This window comes from Pipra filicauda, unplaced genomic scaffold (genome assembly GCF_003945595.2).
Source record: "Pipra filicauda isolate LSUMZ 115617 unplaced genomic scaffold, ASM394559v2 scaffold228_size1260155_pilon, whole genome shotgun sequence".
NCBI lineage: Eukaryota > Metazoa > Chordata > Aves > Passeriformes > Pipridae > Pipra > Pipra filicauda.
Window position 1 is genome coordinate 405,883 of NW_024104341.1, and position 20,126 is coordinate 426,008.

At 40.6% G+C, this 20,126-nt stretch overlaps 1 long non-coding RNA gene across 1 annotated transcript in view; it reads left to right on the top strand.

Moving 5' to 3' along the window:
* Positions 1-5,524: 5,524 nt before the first annotated feature.
* Positions 5,525-20,126, top strand: part of LOC120323284 — a 38,231-nt gene continuing 23,629 nt past the window's right edge. Inside the window, exons 1-2 of the long non-coding RNA XR_005563596.1 lie at positions 5,525-7,162; positions 12,639-12,710. This is a non-coding gene — a long non-coding RNA (uncharacterized LOC120323284). The remainder of the gene's footprint in view (positions 7,163-12,638; positions 12,711-20,126) is intronic.

Below are 20,126 nucleotides of genomic sequence, written 5' to 3' on the forward strand. Positions count from 1 at the left end.
ATAGACAGACAACTTCATCCAGCTTGTTACTGAGACCAAAGGTGAGCATTGTCTGCTTTGTACAGTGTCGGAAACAAAAGGTTAATACTGCTGACACAGGAGGGAAATGGAAGATAAAGAACTGAAAAAGTTATGCTGTGGCTTGCCATGGAGGACTAACTTTTCCTATACAAAGAATAAGTTTTTAGTAAGAAAGCTTTCACCTTTGGAAATGTTTCTTTGATTTTAGGATACGATATCCCTGGTTTAGAGACTCTCCTAGTATACTGTCTAGTGTATAAGCACCAGTCACTTCAGAGTTCTCAGTTTGGGCCACAGCACTTAGGAGCAGATGAAGTTCTCCCATCTGCATAGAGCTCTGCATTGTTTTATACACAAGAGTTCAGGTGTGGTATGAAAAATGCAACATAAATCTCAGATATTAAGGACTACTTTCATTTTTTGTAGTCAAGGGATATGTTGCATCCAACGTACCTTTACAGTACTGATTTTCTGTGTTTATTTTATAGTTTAGAATTCTATGTGCATGCAGCATTATAGGTACAGTCTTTCTTAAATAGAGTAAATGTTTCTTGAGTGCCTTTTGTTCCCATGGAGCCTCTCAGGATGAGTTTCTTCTTGTTAGAGGTGAGCTCTTGTAGCTTGCACAACAGCTGCTACATTTGCCTGTATGGCACTACACCTTTGAGGCATACTGTGTTATAAAGTACCTAAGGACAGCTGGACAATAAAGGGCACTGTGTAAAATCAAATTATCTTCCCTATACAGTGGTCACTGCTGTCCTTTTTTTCCTTTTTTTCCTTTTTTTTTTTGAAGTTACTTCATTTTTACTTCAAATAATTTTAGTAGTGGTTTTTAATTTCTAAGTGTATTGCTGGAATGTGGTTATGAATTCAGAAGGAAAAATAGATTTCTAAATCAGATTAGGCTTTGTGCAAGAAAATGACAAGGAGTACTTGGGAAAGCTGAAAATTGAAGTGATTGGAAATGCCTAATACTACCATAAATTTGAAAATGTTAAAATATTTCTTACATGTAGAGTATGTAAACAGATGACTGTCATGCTGAAAGTAGTCTGAAGACAAGTGTTTGTGTACATTTTCTGAAGATTTTTCCCAAGTGGGATATAAAGATGTGCTGTTACACATAAGCTTGCTGCTAGATTGTACTGGATGCTACTAATGTGGATCTCAGAAATTCAGCGTAATTAAATAGCTGTGGAGAGAATGTCTACTTATAAGAGGATTAGAGGAATGGGACAGAGAAATTAGAATATTATTTTTCAGATCTCCTCAGGAAAAAGAACAGTCTGTGCAATAAACACATTATTTTATTTTGGCTGTTTTGTATTTGTATTTATATGCCTATATTGTTGTATTTAAAATTAGTTTCACTGTAGCAGGAAGCTAAGTGTAGCAATAGTTTTATGAAAAGAACTTTTTCATATCTGATACTAATATCTTCTGTAAATAAGAGCATGGAGAGAAACATTTTTTTTTTCCTCCAGGAAATAAATCCATCTTAACTGTATTTTTTTCTGTGTTGAACATATAATACACGTACGTACTTATTTCTTTAAAGGATAATTTTTCATCTTGCTTTCCTCTTTTTGTGTGTTGTGGAGAGAAAGGAGAGGTTACCTTTTTTCCTCCTCACTATTGTGACAGTGAAGATTCTTTTTACTTATATAATTAGCTGCTGCTCAAAGTATTACCTTTTACTGGCATGGAGTCCACACATCAATCCTCCCAGTGGAAAGTGGGGTTTGAATTTTACTTATGTGGAAATAATGTTCATTATTCTTTATAAAGTGTGAAAATAAAAGGACTGTGAAAATAGCGTGATATTGTCCTTGTTAGGATGTTATTTTCATGCTGTTAGTAACAATGGACATCCTCTGAAAACCCCCAAAAGAATAGGAAGTAATTCTGAAATATGTTTGGGAGAACTGTTCATAGATGTTATGCAAGGAGATGTTATGCCTTACCATAACTTGTCTGTGGTTACCATTTGTGTTAACGCTTGAGAACCACAGCAGAAAGCAGTCTTAAGCTGACCAAAGTATTATTTCATGCTTCTCTTTGCTTTTACTGGGATTGAATCTTTTTAATGGCTTGTAGTTCAATTTTAGTCCAGTGAGAATTCAACCCCAATATTAAGTCAGTAGGGTGTAAAGGTTGTTTTTCTGCCCTTGCTATGAAGTGTAAGATGATTTCCTGCCGGGTTTGACAACCTGGGTTCCGCTCTCTGCGGACAGGAGTTCTGGGACTTAGACAACGAATACGAAAAAAGTTGGCTCGAAGAGGACAGAAAGAATATAAGGCAGATCTAGGAGGGTCAAGTGAATAAAAGTAATGAATAGAAAACTAAAGAGGAGTGACTGAAATGCTTTAAAACAGTTATGCCTAAATGTTAGAGCAACATGTAATAATGCTGATTACATGTGACTGGAGAGGTCAATAGGATGCATTTGCTAAGGAAGAAGAACACTTACCTACCATACAAAAGTTGAAATTGCATCCCATAAGTGCTTAGAAATAGTACTTTAATCTTTGGTCTTTTGAGTGAGGGAAAATAATGGAAAGCAGCAATTGCATTTATTGTTAAGTTGACTTTCTGAGAGTCTCTTGGGTTATGCAGAGATGACGTGGGTGCTCAGCAGTGCTGACGACTGATCCACACACAGTTGATGATTTCTCACAGCTTACTGTTACTGTTCTGTGCAGCAAGTACTCTCTTCCTGAAACTACAGATGGGGGCTAGATGGTAGACTGAAAAAAGCCAAGCTCACTGCAGTAGATTGTCGCTTTGTGATTGTTTGTCACCTTTGGCTAATTAACTCTTTGCTAATTCTTGTGGCAGAAGTTTTTAAGTGTTCTGCTGCTATAGGCCGAATTCAGGTAGTGCTGCATGGTTTTCTTTTTATTTTCATTCTCGATCTGCTAAGTTAAAAATTATTCAGTCTTGTCAGTGATTCAGTATGCTGAGTCAAAAGAAAGATTTTTGTTGATGATTTGGTCTACTTGCAAGGATCAAAAAAGGGTTTCGTTTTGTAAGGGAAAATGCAGAAGCAAAAAATAATTTCATGAAGAATATGTCTTATGTGCCAGAATACTGCTGCCCATCAGCTTTTTCCCATAAAGTTTGTAGATTCTTCACAGATGTCACCAAATTTAATTCTTTTTTGTTCATTATCTTTGGAAGAATAATACTTGCATTACCCAAGTGTTACCACACATGTGCAAATTTATGTGTTCAGTTGCACGCCTTGTGGTTTGCTTCTGTGTATGTATTAATACTTGCCTGGAAATTAGGGTTTTTTTCAGACCTGAAGATCTGGTTTGGTGTGCAGTGTTCAGTTCTAATAGATCAGTGTATGGTCCTATAAGCTTCTCTTTTGGGATGAAGAGAGTAAGTGTAGTTACTGAAATGGTTGCACTTCGTAGCTGCTATTGGCTTTATGCTCATTTATTGATGTGTATATCAGGATAGGGATATTGGAATGTTAGGAAACTGATTTGTCTATGACTGACTGCTGCCTGCTGCTATTATACCAACTACAGGTTTGGGGATTTTCTTAAGCGTTTTGTATTTCACATTTTAAGTATGCTAAAGAGTAAACATCCATCTGGTGTCAAAAGCCTTGGGTTGGAATACAAAGAATTAACTTTAAATTCTGCTTCTCCTTAGGGTATCTTGTGGCCTTGGGCAGGAGTAGAAAAGTTTCTTTTATCAGTGGTCTGATTTCTAACAAAGACTTGTCCCAGCACTGAAGAGGGGAGAAAAACATAGGATACATCCAGCTTTGTTTACAATGAGGTTAGCTATACTAACAGGCTTTCTGAAGGATTGACTGAAGACTCAGGTTTTTCTAGTCAGACTGATCTGCCAAGGTTGTTTGATGGGGTAATTATCTTAGGAGTGAAAAGAGCATCAGTGGTGGTAAAAGTTCAAGGTGTAAATTGGCATCTTTGTCCTTGTGAGTTCTTTGGGAGACTAGACTCAATTCTTAAGCAGGCCTTAAAGTCCCCTAATGGACCTATTCATGGTGGTTTTGGAGTGCAGAAAAGCCAGTTTCAAAGTGTAACTCATGACCACCTGGGAGTTCTGAACATTTTAACTGTAAATCATAGGAGGCCTGGGAACAAAACTGGTTTAAGAGTCAAAGTGAAAATATCCTGCTATTCAGAAACCTACTATGTAGTAAAAAAATCACGTCTAGCTGAGTGGCATTTGGCAGCCTGCTCTCCATGGAGAGCTGAGATGAGAGGGAAGGCACAGTCAGGTGAGGACTAAATTCCCCTGACAGCTGTTCACTGAAATTTACTTCTTGTTTCATTATTGCCTTGATTTAACTAGATTATTTATTCCTTGCCTGTGACAATTTGGGAACAGAGAGTTTAGGAATTTCTAGCTCTTTACTTGGGCAGTTTTCTGACTGACAAACCACACTAACCTCTCTCCCTTTTTGTGTCTATAAGTAGGGGTAGTATCTGTTTATGTTACAGTAATGTTGTGGGCATTAGTGGCTTAAAAACTTTAAAGGTCAAGGAAGTCTTATTACTGACAGATGTCTCTCTGACCCTGTAGGTTGGCAGCAGAAAGCTTCTAAGTGTTCAGACAAGAGGAGTTTTGGAATCCTGTCAAAAAACGTTTCTATAGCTCTATGTATGTGGAAGGGAAATCCTGGAAGAGAAAAGAGTCAGGGTAAGAGCTATTGTGAAGTGCATATGAAAAGAAAGTTGTAGCTAGTCATGCAACTGGGAGAGCAAGAAGAGAGAACAAGGAGACACAAATGTGGGAAAGAAAATGGCATCTCCTGTCCTAATTCAAAAAGAAATTTGAGATTTGTGTTTCTGTGGACCTAAGTGTCATTGGAACATCTTTGTCTGTTATCTACAAAGCCTGTAAAGGTGTTCCTCCCCGATTTTGATAATCTGCTTTGTAAATGTCGCTCTCTGATATTCACTTAGCACTCTATCTTGAGCTGGAATGGTTGGAGAGACCTTCAACTGAAATGCAAATTAGCCTTAGATGTCTCTCTTCAATTCATACTTGGAAGAAGTGACACAATTCTTGAAAATATCATAATGATGTTTCTGTGACATACAAGCTCTTTGTTATATATATAGTATAGCTACTCTGAATCATACCAATGTGCTTATGGTCTGCCTGAAAGTATAATGTATGCAAGTTGCACAGCATGTGATATTTTTCACTGAACATGTGATCTAGTGATCTCATGTAAAAGAAATTTTTTCAGAGAAGGGAGAGAAATAGATATGGGGAGATATGCCCTTTACCAAGAAGGGACCAAGCAAACTGTAGCAGTTAGTGAACATGTGCACACCAGCTCCTAAAAACTTCAGGGTTTTTTTCATTTTAACTTAAAAGCCTAATCCCTTTCTAAATATAAGCTTATTAAAATAAGTGTAGCAAAAATGGTTTCTTTATGATGATTAGTTGTATAGTGAATAGATGTAGCTGACTCATTCCCAGTTCTCTTCTGTAATAATTGGGGTTTGCTTTCTGAATTTTTAAATTGTACATTTTCCTATTTAAAAATTTCTATTTTTAAATTATTCATTTCAAAACCATGTTGCACTGAAGTCTTCTGACCCATCAGATGACACAGAGTATACATAAAAATTAAATGCCTATTCTGTATAACAAAACTAGGAAGCTATTTTTTCTGATTTTAAAGATGCTATTTTCTAGAATATGAATAATGAAAAAACCTAATTTTGTAGCCATAACCATTTTCTGCATCTATGAGAACTTATAATCATGATCAGAGGGCATTGTAGTAGGTACATCAAAATATATATAGCACCTCAAAGAGCTAACATTTTAAGTATTAAAAAAAGATCAGATATGGGAGAAAAATTAAATGCTATTCCTGTTCTGCCATTGAGAGAACTTGAGGAGCAGTGAACATTAGTGGGTTACTGAGGGGCAGTGGCTGGTATGTGAAGGAGGAGAACTCCAGAGACTTACCTTACCCATCAGCTTCTGTGCTACTGTGTCATGGTGCTATTGTTTTGACAGTTATGTGGAGGAGAGTGGCTGCTTGGAACACAGTCATGTAAGCAGGACTCAGGTTTAAGTGTTAAATTAGCATGCCCTAAATAGTAAAAATGTAGGATATTGGGACCTTAAATCCATTCTGTTGTATCTTCAAGTCTTGGTCGTCTACATACCACATGTTGCTGAGATGCAGAAAAACAAGCCTTGTGTTTCCAAAGGACATAAAAGTGCAACTCACCTTGAGGAAGTACTTTTCCCTGGAACTAAACCCTCTTGTGTCCTTTTGTCAGCTGAATCCTAGAGCATTCATGAACGACACCAACCAACATGTAGTTCTCTGACACGGAACCAAACTGTGAAGAGCTACTGCCTTCCAGGAATTAAGTAGCACCACTGGAATTGCTTCTGCAAACCCTTTGAGCTGGTGTTTGGAGATTGCTGACCTACCCTGTGTTACTGTAAAACACTCCTACATCACTGACACAGAACTCTCACCTCACACCTGGTGGCAGGGGTAGGAGGTTAAAATCTTTTATTACATGAAGAAACTTCTGCACATAACACAGACCTACTGTGGTCCTGTCTTTCTTCTTACTTTCAATCTTGCATGTTGATGAAAGTATAAACTAGAGGCAATTCCTTTGGCAAGGTGACTGAAAATAATTTGGATGATGGGACTGTAGCCATCTAAGTTGAACTATTCATACAGTCCAAATAATTAACTATATTTTTTAGCAGTTTTCCATTAATAAGAAATTCTGTTGTAGGAGTCTGTGTATTTAGGTTTTTATTCAAGCTGATGATGTTTGCTTCAGTAAAAGTGTGGTGTTTGGACCATATGCTCAAATGTTAACATGTTTAATGCCAGCAGCAGAATATTTACATTAAAGGACATGGAGCCAAGTTAAACTCAATTGCAACTTTATTCACTGGATTACAGTGTTACCAGCAAAAAATAGCTGTGATATCTTGCTTTTTTTCCTCTTTCATTTTTCAAACAGGCTGAGGCAGATCTGCCCTTTTTGGAAGTTGTGCTCTAATTACTATTTTAAGCCCTAGTGCAGCAGGGTAGAGGGGGAATGCCAAGAGGTATTCTGCTTGAACCTGAAGCTCTTGAGAAGGAGGGATAGGAAGGTAAGTATATGCAGAATTTTATTCCAACCTCCCTCTTCTCAGGGGATTAGAAAATGTTGCATGTCTTTCTTTTGACCATGCACAATTTAGCTATGTTAACTTAAGCAGTAGTTCTGGAAGAGAGATTTTATGGGTAAGATTGAGGCAGTTGAGTAGACTGTCCCCAAAAGGCTGTGGATGCACAATATCTAACTGTAGCAAATGTCTCATGAGCTTTCCACCTCTCAGATCAGGCTTTCAGAGATTTACAGTTTTTGGATTGTATAACTGAAGCAAGGACATTTTGATAGAAACGACCAACAGAGGGATAACTAGACTAAACAAATCAGCAGATTTGAGGAAGTGGTAACTCTGAGCAAGGCATGGTGTGAACAGTTAGTGATGGACATCTCTTCTGCTCTGTTGCAGCAGGGGGAAATGGTCTGTTCATAGATCCTGTCAGAACTGGGACTGCAATGCAGGAGTAAAAGCTCTGTACATTGTTTTAAACATTAAGGAACAGGGTGTTACCCAGTGGAGTCACTGCTAATGGTAGGATGATGTGACCATGAAATGCAGAATTTGAATAAGCACTCAGCCTTCAAAAAAACACCAAAAACCAACCCACTAACAACAACCTCAAACCCTGGATGACCAAAATGCCAGTTTGGAAAGAGGATCAGAAAAGTCTTTCTTTTTACAGTTCCCCTTTCCATCTGAAAAAGAGAACTATCTGAGAAGCACAGAAAGGAGAAGTTCAACGGAACTTTTATGGTTGGTTTATTGGCAAACACTTGGTCATTTTTTTTCCTTCTTCCCCCCCTCCACCCCCTTTTTTTTCCCATTCTGAAGCTGTTAATTCTAGTTAGGCCCATTTCAGATGTTCTGGGAGAGGGCTGACAGGAACTTAACATCATAGTATGATCAAGCCACAAGTGATTCCAGCAGAAGATGGACCTTTGGCATCCCATGTGTATCTTGTGTGAAATATGTCTGCTTTTAGAGGCATTTTGACTTTTTTTGTTGAGACAAGAAGGCAGCAGAAGGGATGCACAGTGGAGAATGAAAAGCTGAGGAACTTGCACGAAGGAAAATTTGATCTGCCATGTGGATTAGACAGCAATAGAGCTCTAGACTGTTTTCTCCTTGCTGAGCTTATGTTTCTGGGGCCGGGGACAGTGAGTGTTCAGGCAGGGTGAGGGCTTGTGCATTCATTTTTGTAGAGCACAGATGTGTAGGAAGAGTGTTGGAACTGGAGTTATCTGGGTGTTCCAGGCGAGAGGAGTTGATATGCACTATGGAGGTGATACTGATGAAAACGTGAGAGAGATCAGGGTTCTAAGACAACTGTGGAGTTGAAGGAAACAAGTAGATTGTGAGGGATATTTTTTCCCACCTTGTGTGTTACTGCTCTGATTTTATATTTGTGAGCATGAATGAATGAAAGAAGTCTCTCTTTCCCTGGTTTGTTTCTCAGAGCCTATCAGTTTTTCTGTATTATTTGCGAAACCCTGTGACACACACTGACCACAGCAGCTTGTTTCTCATTCTGAGAACATGAGGAGACTGTGGTGAGGGGTTAGGGAGGTGGTATCCTCAACCTCCCCAGTTACTTTAGGTCCCAACCACTTCTGAAAGGAGGATATTCTTAGGGGGAGCAGTTGATTAATTCACTGCTTAAAGCCATCCAGCTCTCAAGCAATCTAGTGTTACTTTCCTAGTTATGTTGTCTTCTCAAGAAAAGATCCTGTATGATGCAAGCACTGACCCAAGAGGAAAAACAGTAGTTGGAAATGTTGGGAGAAACTGAAAAAGCACTTCAATGTTTGCAGAAACTTTTGGTCATGCATTTACCATGGTTTTCCAATTTTTTTAGATGTTTATTTCCCCCTGTATTCAGTGAGTTTTCCCAATTCCTTGTATTGAGAAAATGCTTTATTTCCTTAAAGTAATGACATGTGGAAATTGGTTGAAGAGCACAGTTCAGTGGTGCAGGCAAATGAAAAGAAGCTCAGGCCTTAAGGAAATATGTTGGGGGGGAGGGAGCTGCGGAAAGATTAAGTTAAAATGAAAACATTATCTAAAACAAACAGTGAGCTTCAGCCTGAGTTAATTTTCCCTCTTGAAGTAGGTGTGAAATTGTCTCTTGCATTCCAGGTCCCAAATTTAAAATGTGGTCATGCTTTGTGAAACTGAAGACGCATTACAGATGTTGATTTCTATACGTGATTTAGCGGTTACAGCAAGTGGCAGATTTACAGCGTCACGACTTTCAAGTTTTATTGCAGACTGAATCATTTAGTGACCTTTGGGTGACTCTTATTAAACACCTACAAGCTTGGTCTTGAGCAGTGAGGAATGGCAGCCGCTTCCCTGGGCTCACCCTGAGCTTGGCCAAGACCCGAGCAGAGGGCAGAGCTGGCACCTCGCACTTCTGCCTGCCATCAGCAGGGGTAGCTAAGCCGCTGCTGCCCGGGCAGTCCTCTTCCCTACTTTCCTCGCTCTTGCTTGCCTGGCAGAAGGGGCCAAGGCAGTAACCACAGAGGTTCTCCCCCTCGCTGCCTACACAGGGATCAGGACAGGAAAGGGGAAGTGGTGTAGTGTGTCAACTCAGAGGACTGCTTTCCTGGAAGCATGCTGCTTCCTATGGAAGTGTGCATGGAGATGGGAGTTACTGTCATTGCTTTTTCTCCCCCCCCCCCGCCCATGCAAAACTTGGTTGAATGTCCTGAAGTTTGCTTTCTTGATGTTGGAATGAGATTGTGGCAAATGCTGCAATACTCTGGATGGAAAAATGCCATTTGAATCTCTATGAGACTTCCATGAGAATTGGAAAGAAGGAAGGTAAGATGAGGGAAATGACAGCTTCATCCAGATTAGCTTCCAAATTAGTGCCACATGGCAGTCAGATGACTCCGCACAGCTGCATGGCTGCACAGTCACATTATCCACATCCTCACTAAATAGTTGTTGGTTACTTCAGGACAAGTCAGGGAAAGGGAAGGCAGAGAGACTGCTGGGACCCACTGTCATGTGGCACAGGAGAGTCTCTGGTGCTGTACTTCATGCTGGGAAGTGAAATTAGTGAATGGTGAAACAGATACCTTTGTGCACAGAGCCTGATTCTGTGAAAACCCAGGCTGAGAGGGCAAAGCAGCAAAAGAATTCTTGTGCAGATGAGTAAGTGCTCGAAGATTGCTAATTTCCACCTTCTGCATTGAGTTTTATCACACAAAGAGATGTGGTGCCAGGCCTGGGGCTGCTGGCAGGCACAGGAGGAAGCATTCAGCTGCATGGGCAGTGTTTACCGTCCCCATTTCCTCCAGAGAAACAACTGTGGGCGGATCTGGTTTTAGGACATAGCTCTTCAAACTGGCTTTGCACATCGTGCATGGTGTGGAAACCACAGCTTGGGAAGTCCTGACCTAGATGAAGGAAAACCAGTGAAATTAGCCTGTTTGAAACTACAGTGCCACAAGTGCTGAACTCTAAAAGGAGTTGTTATCAGTAAGGTGCAGGAAGTCTGTAGTGGTATTCCTTGTCTGATTATTTGAGAACTCTGAATTGGACATGCTGTTTGCATTCTCTAAACTCCGTCCAACACTAAATGCAGAATGCAGGTAGAGGAGGGAAAAGCAGACATTGTTGCTGTAATCCTTTTGCCTCACGGGATGCATCAGAAAAGGATGGAAGAGGCATGTATGGCTGGATGTCGTGATGGAGCAACTCTTGGAGAAAGTGTGTGAATCTGAAAGTCACGGAATAGTTGAGACATCACTTCCGGTAGTTACAAGGAGAGAGGAAACTGGAAGAAGGGGTCAGACCCTGGCTAAAGGCAAGTCCTGTGAGGCAAAGGATATCCTCAAGGGATGCTGCCCTACCGGCAGCCATGGCCGCTTCTATGGAAGGGCAGGAGTGAGAGGCTGCATAATATTTCTCTGCCATTCTGGAAATGCTCCAAGACTTCATGATCTTATGTTGAATGTATTTAAAACAGTGCTGGTTCTTTCATGAGGCTGTTATGGTATGCCTACCCTGCTAGTTTTCATGAAAGGCTGTTATGCTTTGGTAAAAGAGGAGGGGGATTCTATGAAATTGAAAGATCTCAAACAAGTTGATTGTGAGCTCTGCAGTTTTTTTTCTTCTTTCTTGAAAGAACCACACCAAACAAACCTCCCCAAAACACAAGAAAACCCCCTAAAAACAAAAACCCTGAAAACATTGAAGAATTTTGAAATGTTCAAACCAAACAGCTGTTTTTTCAGCTGTTACAGGTATTAAACAACAGCAAGAAAATCCTCTGCTATGACCTGTCATTGGAAATAATCCTTTCTTGATCATGCTGAACAGCTGGGTTCATTGCTTCTCCTGCAACTGTAATCTTCAACTTCTCGACTTGTTACCTGCACAATGATTCGTCAAAATGTTAAGCTAATGGTATGAAATGCAAAATAATGAAATTGCAGATGTTTAAGTGCATCCTTGGGATTCATAAATTATGGGAGCTACAGTGAATTGTTGTTAGGAATGAATTAGGTGTTTGGAAGTGACCTACTTTGAAGATACTTTTCCTTTTTTCAAAATGCTAAATGCTTTTGACCTTTTTCCCTGTTGCAATGCAAGTGACCACCTAATAACACCACTTCAACATTGTTCCTTTTTTTCTGATAATAAATAACATTTACTTTCAACTGTGATACTTTAATTATGCAAATCAAATTCTCACTAATGGCTTTTTTCAGACCCCATAAATCTGCAGTGTAATTTTTTCCTTAGTAAATAGGTCAGGGGAAATGCAGCACTGACAAAAGTGCGGGCAGATGCATTTTGGATTTGGTTTAACTACATCTATACTGTGTAATCACTTAAAAAAAAAAAGGCGAAAAAGCAAAAAAAACTAGTAGCCTGTATAAATGTTAAGAAATGGAAATCAAGACTGGAATTACTGTACTTTCTATTGTTAGTGTCAATAAAAGGACTGTTTAATTCACTTTAGACATATCAGTGGAACCAATCCTGAAAAATCTTGCTCTGAGAACATCCTGTAGGCTTCCTTTACTTGGACACCAACATGTTTATTTCTGGCTTGAATCTGCTTATTGTTTAGATTAAAATCTGCTTTGCGTGGTCAACATAGTTAAAAGCAAGCAGATTGCCTTATGACTCCTACAATATCAACATAAGAATAATTGCAATCACAAATAAAAGGGCAGGAAATAACATGCATTACTTGAAAAAGAACACATAGCCTTCATGTTCACAGATTTTTAAGGTTAACAGTTACTTTCCCTTCTTTTCTCCTGTTTTCAAATCAAAACAGAATCCTATCCCTGAAAAGCACCAAAACATCAGGAACAAGCAAACCACCCCAGAAGCTGAGAAGCAGGCAGCTGTGATTTGTAATTGCTGGGACAAATAAAAATGGACTTTTGTTATGTCAGATTTCTAGAATCATATTTGAGAATTGTACAGTGATTGAATTGTTGCTGTGTTGCAGAAATAAAAGCACAGGGACATACTGAGGCAGAGTTGCCAGAGCCAGATGGACCAGAAACCCAGTGCACTGCAGGTAGGTTTAAATTCAGTATGCAGCAATACAAAGCAATTTCTGGATGATGTTTGTACATGTACATCAGCCAAGGCCACTTCAGCTGGGTGAGAGTCTAGATGATAATATGAGAAGTGCAGGGTCATGTAATGGGGACTTGGAAGGAGCATAGTGCTTAGCACCATCCTGAATGTTGAGGGTTGTGTGATAGCCATAGCCAAAAAAGGTGCATTTGAACAGAGAAGATTAGATATTCTCTGTAGTATGCTTATACTTTACCATCTTTCTGGCATTGTAAGTTTTTATAAAGAAAAATGGAGTGTAAGAGCATGAACCACCTTAAAGAATCAGTAGGTGAATACCAGTTCTTTGAAGATAAGCACAGTCTGTCTCAGAGGACTTGTTGATTATCCAACAGCAACTTGATCTCGTGGTCTGTTGGTTCAGTGATTTGACACACTGTGTTGGCATTGTTATTTAGGGTGTTTTATGTAAACCAGTATGAGCTGGTTTATCCTGTTTAGAGTGTAAGCTGGTTCTCCCATTCCTGCAACTGAACCTAACAATTCCGTTACGGTGACTGCTTTCCTTATTTGTCTCTGCGCTCTTAACTGTGATCACAAACAAAACAGCTGTGACCTCTGTCTTTGACATGAGGTTGTCAGACTTTTCTTAATACAAGACAACGAGTACTGCCTTGCCTGGCTTTGGATAGCTGTTCCCCATTACCTTCAGAAATGAAATCATCTTTTTAGAAAAGTATGGTAGTATCTGAAGAACCATCAGTGTTTCTCAGGTTGCAATCCTGGATTGCTGGTCAGCCATAAAACATAGGGCATTATCCCAGGAAGGATAGAAAGCAAAACACTAAAATTGTACCATGTGTGTGCTCTCACATGTTTCAGCAAGTCAACGAAGTGGGAGAAAATGGGCAAATCAAAATAGCAGATGTACAGAGTTTTAGCTTCATTTTTTGTTGGGAGATTTTAGTAAGTAACAGGGAAGCAAGCATGGCCTTGGATATTGTTTGTTTAATTTTCTGATAGGGCAGGTAGTCCTAGGATTTATTTATTTCTCAATTGTTGGGAAGCACTGTGCTTGGACTCTTCTGGTGGGTCTGATTATCGTAGACAAGAGATGCCGTCTCTCCTGCCTCTGATCTGGAGCACGGGTGTTGCAGGCACTGGTCTGAAGGAGGAACTAGTACAGCTCCTGTTGCAGCCAGCTGTGATCATCTAAACTTGGAAACTATACGATCCTAAGTTTTTGTACATAAATCCTTGGACTTGGACAATCCTGCTATTGCCATTCTCAGAAACACCTTTGTTTTCTTCGGGGCTAAGTGGCGTGGCACGTCTGTCTCACCTGAGCCATAGACAGGCTGCTCTCCCTGCAGTGCTCGATCCAAGCAGCTTCCAGAGTGGTCTTTTTACACAATAGCTCATGGTGTTCAGTTCCCCAATTTCTGAGGAAATTCAGCCCTTGCGAAACTGAACAGATGGATCTGAGTTCCAGCAAGTAGACGCGGAACTGTGTTTTATTCCCACATCCTGAGCGAGTGCTCTAACCGCTAAGGAAGGGCAAGGAAACTGCTGCTTCCTCTGGTCATGCCGTGTGTTAAGGATGTTGCCCTTCCTCATGAGAGCAAAGAGGTAGGCAGGGCAGAGCAAAATGGGCTGAACTGCAGATGAAAAGAAGGGCCTCCTCTTGCCCTGCATGAAGAGCCTGAGCCCTCTAAAGAGGTGAGTTTAAGGAGCTCCTTCCTCTCTGGTGCTCCCTGGTGCTGGTTGAACCAGCTTATGGTGCAGTGAGGAGTTTGCATGGATTGTGCTCTGGAGCATCAAGCCCTTTCCTGCGCGTTGCACGGGGAACCTACTTGCCGAAATCACAACTGTTGCTTTTGCTGCAAAATCTAGAGACTACAGTAGTTCATGTCCTTTTGTGTAGCCCTGCTATGCCAAAAACTTAGGTCCACAAATAGATTAATAGCTTGTTCCTTAGGGGACATTAACACCACAATACCCTGAACGTATGTGCTTGTACAGAGGAAAAGTAGCATTTGGCACTGCTTTCTTCCCAAACCCTCCTCCCAGCAGGCTCTATATTAAATATACATTAACCCCCCCAATAACTACACAATTATGACAGTTGAAACAGAATTAGAGGAGCTAACATAAAGCCAGACTCTGTGTCCCACCTGCACTGCAGGCTGCTGGCAGAGCACTTGTCCGTCGTGATTTGCATCTGTGCAATGGTTTCTTTCCTGGAAGAAAAAAACAAAAAGCAGCCTTACTTCCAGCCTGCTACCCTGAAAAGCTTATCAGTCACAGCGACAGCAGAGGCATTGCAAGGAGTGCTTCTAATGTGTGCATCGCTTTGCTCTCAGAAGCATCGATGACAGTGCTGACAGTCAGCTCCCTGCATCTTGTTGCACTTCTGCTGCTCGTGGGATGTCTACCAGCTGTTACTAAAAAAATCCAGCTGTAGCATAAGCAAAGCATGCACTGGTATTTGTGTGGATCTAACAATCAATTTCTTAGCCTTCCATTTGTATATAAAGTACATAATAAAATAGTTGTACAAGAAAAAAAAAAGTCCAGTTTCTCTAGAAAGCTTGAAGCTCTCTGGGATGGTCTAACACCCTGAGTCCTGGTGATCTGTGCATTAGCATCATTCAGGAATGGATGGCATCTTTCTCTTGAATAAGCAGCATGCGTAGCAGTAGAAATAAGAAAAAAGTACCTTTCCAAATGCCTTGTGTAATGCATTGGTGGATCTGGACTTTCAGCATTTACTCTGGTAGCCTTAACTCTTAAAATTTCAGTGTGTTGCATTCCTTGCTTTGGATGGATGCCTTCTCTCTTTCTAAGCTAAGACCAAGCACTGAGGCAGTTATAGTTTAAAGATAATAATGTCTTCAGTTAAATAAACCTAAGACTGCCATTGTTTTTAAATGTAGCTCTAACCCATTTGTTGCAAATTATGACTTTCTCTGTTTGCACTGCTGTGACTATGCTGGTTCCTGATGTGGGCTCATTAATAGATTATTTCGTTGTTAGCTGTAGGTAAAGCTTTGACCTAGAGCTGATTAGGGAAAAGAACTTCTGTATCTATTATCTTTTCTCTTTCATAATTATTATAATTATGCTTCTGTGCCCCAGACAGCAGTCTCAGACAGACTGCTGTGGAGCCACAGAAACCGTCTGGACTCCCTGAATGGGAGTTTGCTGTTAAGCAAGAGATGGCTGGGTTCTGTAGTGTCAGGGAAAAGCTGAATTACAGCATTACACAGAAAGTAACCAAACCAGTGGAGAGAGATTTCCCTTCCTCCCCACCCAGTTAAATTCAATTAACTGGTAGGAATGCAAAAAACAGGTTCTGTCATTTCCACTTTTTTAAAGATAAATTGGCACACCTATGAGACAGAATCAGTCAAGGGCACAGTTTATAGGCATTTCAGTTTATAGGTGAAAATGACAGTCAGTGTTGCAGAGGAAAGCATCCAGCTGAAACTGCTCTGGTTTCGACACAATACTATAGCTATTTAGTAATGTGTTCACTGCTCTCTGTTGGCTTAGGCTGGTTGAGAGTCTTTGCAGCTGGGCAGAGTGGGTGTGACTGGGGCTAGTCCAGCACTGGGGTGGGGGCTGCTTTCCAGGAGTGAGGAGATGGTTTTACCTTCCCAGGGTTCACTGGCTGCCTCTGAAGTGAGGTTACAAAACAAAAGCAAAGGAAGGGAGGACTCTTTTCAAGGTAGATCATAGCAGCCTTTAGGGGAAAACAAGGTAAGGAGGTGAGTTTGGTTTAGTACTTACTACTAGAAAGTCTGGGAAGCACTGAACAGTGTAACTGGCAAGAAATTCTGAAGCTTAAACTTTGAAGGAATTCAAATGTGTGTTGGAGACCACTAAGAACTGTCCTTTTTATTGCCTCTCGGCCCTCCCACCATGTTTTCACCTTAGAGTACAAGTTATTTTTCTTCGTAGTGCAACTGGACCAACAAGATTTAGCAGAACTGTTGTTCTTTACAGTCATCTTGGGTATCATTGCTCTGGTACAGTGGAAGAATAATTCCCTTCATGAAAGGGCAGCTGTGGCTGAAATGCAAAGCTTAACAGAAGGAGAAAGCAGATTGTGATAATGTGAGGCAGTAAGTGCAACTCCTTCCATGGGCTCAGGGCTTGGAGTCCTCACCTAGTGCATCGCAGTGGAGTTCTCCAGGGAGGTGCAAATGGGTAGTTGTTCAGTGGGAGCAGCCTTCATACAACCTTTTGAATTAATCTTGCAACCTCAGAGACTTACAGTCTGAGTGCCTGTTATCTCAAGTGGAGAGGGAGGCTCTAGTGTTTCATGCTCTTCTCCATATAATGATAAATGCATGAGCAGCTGCTGGGAGAGAGAAGAACGCTCAGGCTCTGGGATACTGTTGGCTTAAGTGTTAAGATGCTTTCTTGGGAACTAAGAATTATAAATTTGAATCCCTTCCAGAACAGAGGGGGTTTAAGGCATAATCTACTACATCTCAGCTAAATGCCAAGCTAGTTGTGGTCTGAAGGCAATGACTCCTCCTCTTAAAGTAGGACTAGAGGCGTTTTCTTTTAAGCAGAGGATGTGCATTGTGGACCAATGATGCTGCTTCTTAGTAAATGCCTGAAGGTCCCAGGGAGGCTGTAGAAGCTTCTGCCAGGAATCCTGGGCTGTGCCACTTGTATGCCCCTGCATCTCCTTCTGAGGAACCTGATTGTCTTTGGACTTTGCGTAAGACTCCACTCAAGGAGTGCTGCCTGTGGAGCTGCTTGAATCCCTCTGTGGGCTGAATTCCTTGCTGTTAGCCCTCAGCACTGTCAAGAAAGAAAACATTGAAACATATGAAAGTACTTTGACATAAAGTACCTGGCAACTGACGGGGTGTTTGATTCCCCCCCCCCCCTTGTTTTTAATGTATAACTTCTAAAAAAGTAAATTAAAAAAATTATTAAGTAAAAACATAACCCAGTTGGGAAATTATAAAACCACTCTGGGTTATGCTGCTGTGTTGTGCTGTGGTGTAACTGTCCACATTTTTTCTGTGTTCCACATGTGATAAAATGACCCTGGGGGAGGACAAGGTGTCTGTAATACCGTCCCGGCCTTCTTGCCTGGAGGTGTTCCATAAGCAAACCCAGAGATGAGCCGTGATGTGAGGTTTGTCATCTGTTACGTTGGTGAAGCAAGGGAGGGTGTGTGAGGCTCTGATTAAAGTTATTGTGAAGCACTGTGAGACAGTAAAAGGTGTGTGAACCTTGTTGGGTTTTCGGTGGAAAATTAAAAGTTTTGTGACGTTTGGGCAAGTCTGCTCCTTCACTGAACCATTTTCAGGCTGTGATTAAATGCTCTTACAGCTAACGATTGTCTGATTTTTTTAATAAAGCATTGGTAAGACTTTTGTTAGTGTAATAAGTAACACATTTTGGAAGTAAATAGGTGATTGAGCACAAGAGCTTGTATGTCCAAGTTAAGTCAGTGTCTTGGGGCCCAAGAAAACAGGTAAAACCACCTGTCAAGAGGAATGATACTGTTTAATCCTGGGTTAGCAAACAGAAATTTGAGATAGTAAGCAAACAGCAGTGCCTGCATCTGTAAAAGTTTTAGGCTTCAGCTAGATTTTTACTAACTTTAAGAGACCACGTTCCCACTAAGAAGCAGGAATCAGCTTATTAATTGGCTGTTACTGACCTTTCTCTCTGTTTACTCATGTTGCTAATGCTTTCTGTGCATTACAGAAGAAATCACAGCTTACACTCTCTTCCTGTGGAGCTGGCAAGCATTTACTTAGCAGCGTGAAACCCCTCCCTCCAGCTGATAAGGAGCAAACTGTGTTAGGAGTGCAACTATTCAAACTGAGACACAGCTCCCAGTTGTGCAGGGTGGAGGCTTCGGAGTGCTCATTAGCAATGGTATGTCCCCGATCCGATGGGGACAAGCCCAGCAGGAGTAAGGCTGGCACAGAGCAGGTGAAGGAACAGGATGATCTTAACCTGTTTACACAACTTACTGACAGTTTACCAACCAAATAAATAAGCTTGTATGCTGCCTGTATCCAGAATGAGTCAGACCATTTTACAAGATGGTCTGTTTTGGCTACAGAAATGCAGGTGTTTTCTTCTTGTTAAAGACTCAAAAAAGAGTGAGACTGACTTGCTTCTAATGTGTGTGGAAGTTCTGGCATTCACTCCTGGGGTTTCCTTACCTCTTGTTTGCTTGTTACCTTACAGTGTATTACTTTTCCCCCCAGATTTTCTGCATAAAATTTATTTTTATTAGCTATGCAGTCATCATGCCATCTTCCAGCCTAAGGGAATTAGTCATCCCCAGCTCCATTTTTCCTTTCTTATTTCCAAGGTGCCTTAATAAAAAATGACCCCCTGCTTTGGGTGTGGCTCCTATGTGAGAGCACTTGAAGAGGTTGTTGTTCACTGAGTTCCCTTTCAAAGTATCCAAAGTGAGGGGCTTTAATTCATATATTTTGCTTCTCTTAAAATGAAAGACGCGAAAGGGTCACAATGCATATCAGTGAATTTTGAGTCTTATATAGCATCTTGATTTATATTCTGTTCCTTGCCACTTTGTGAGAAAAGCTTTTCTATTAATATTCTTGCAGGTTACAACTATTTTTTTATAATACTGGTTTCTGTAGGCATGGTAGACAGGTTGAGTTGCTATGAACGGAGGTAGAGAGGATTGAAAAAAAAAAAAAGAGGAGGGGAATAAAGAATGCCTGTAGGTATAATTTCTGATCTTTTTGAAACACTTTGAGCTACAAGCACCAAGAGATTGGCATTTCAGTGGCTGCAGAACATGGTATGATGTTCCCTTCCAGGGTCCTGTGTGAGCTCCTGTTGAACTTTTTTGTTAATTTTTTTGAATTAGTGTGGATGGTCATAGTAATAAACAGGAAAGTATCATGAAGGCATAAGCAGGTTTTTTTGGGTTTGTTTGGTTTTTGACTGACGGAGGGCAGTGCACAAGCATACAGTTTATTAAAATAACCCTCTATGAACAGAAATAACATAAAGACAAGTAGAAATCACCTAATAATTCTCAGAATGGCTCTTTGTATTTCCTCTTAAAGTTTCTTTGCCAGCTGATGTGTTGAGTCTGGGTGGTGAACCTGACAGAAGAGGGGAGAGCTCTGAAAGGGTGCTATAGCTCCTGTGAAGTTCCAATCAGCATACACTGAGGTTTGAAGGTCTTGATACTACTGAGGGATGAGGAAAGCATGATTTCTTAGTAGATAGAAGAGGTCTTGTAACTGATGCATAAAAGTCTGAGTAATGGTGCTGACTAAAGACCCTGGTTATCTTCTCTATTAGAAGAAATCTGTTTCTAACATGTTGGGCAGATAGATCTCTTCAGCACCTGAAGATGGATGCAGAGAAGCAAATCTTCAAATCCCTA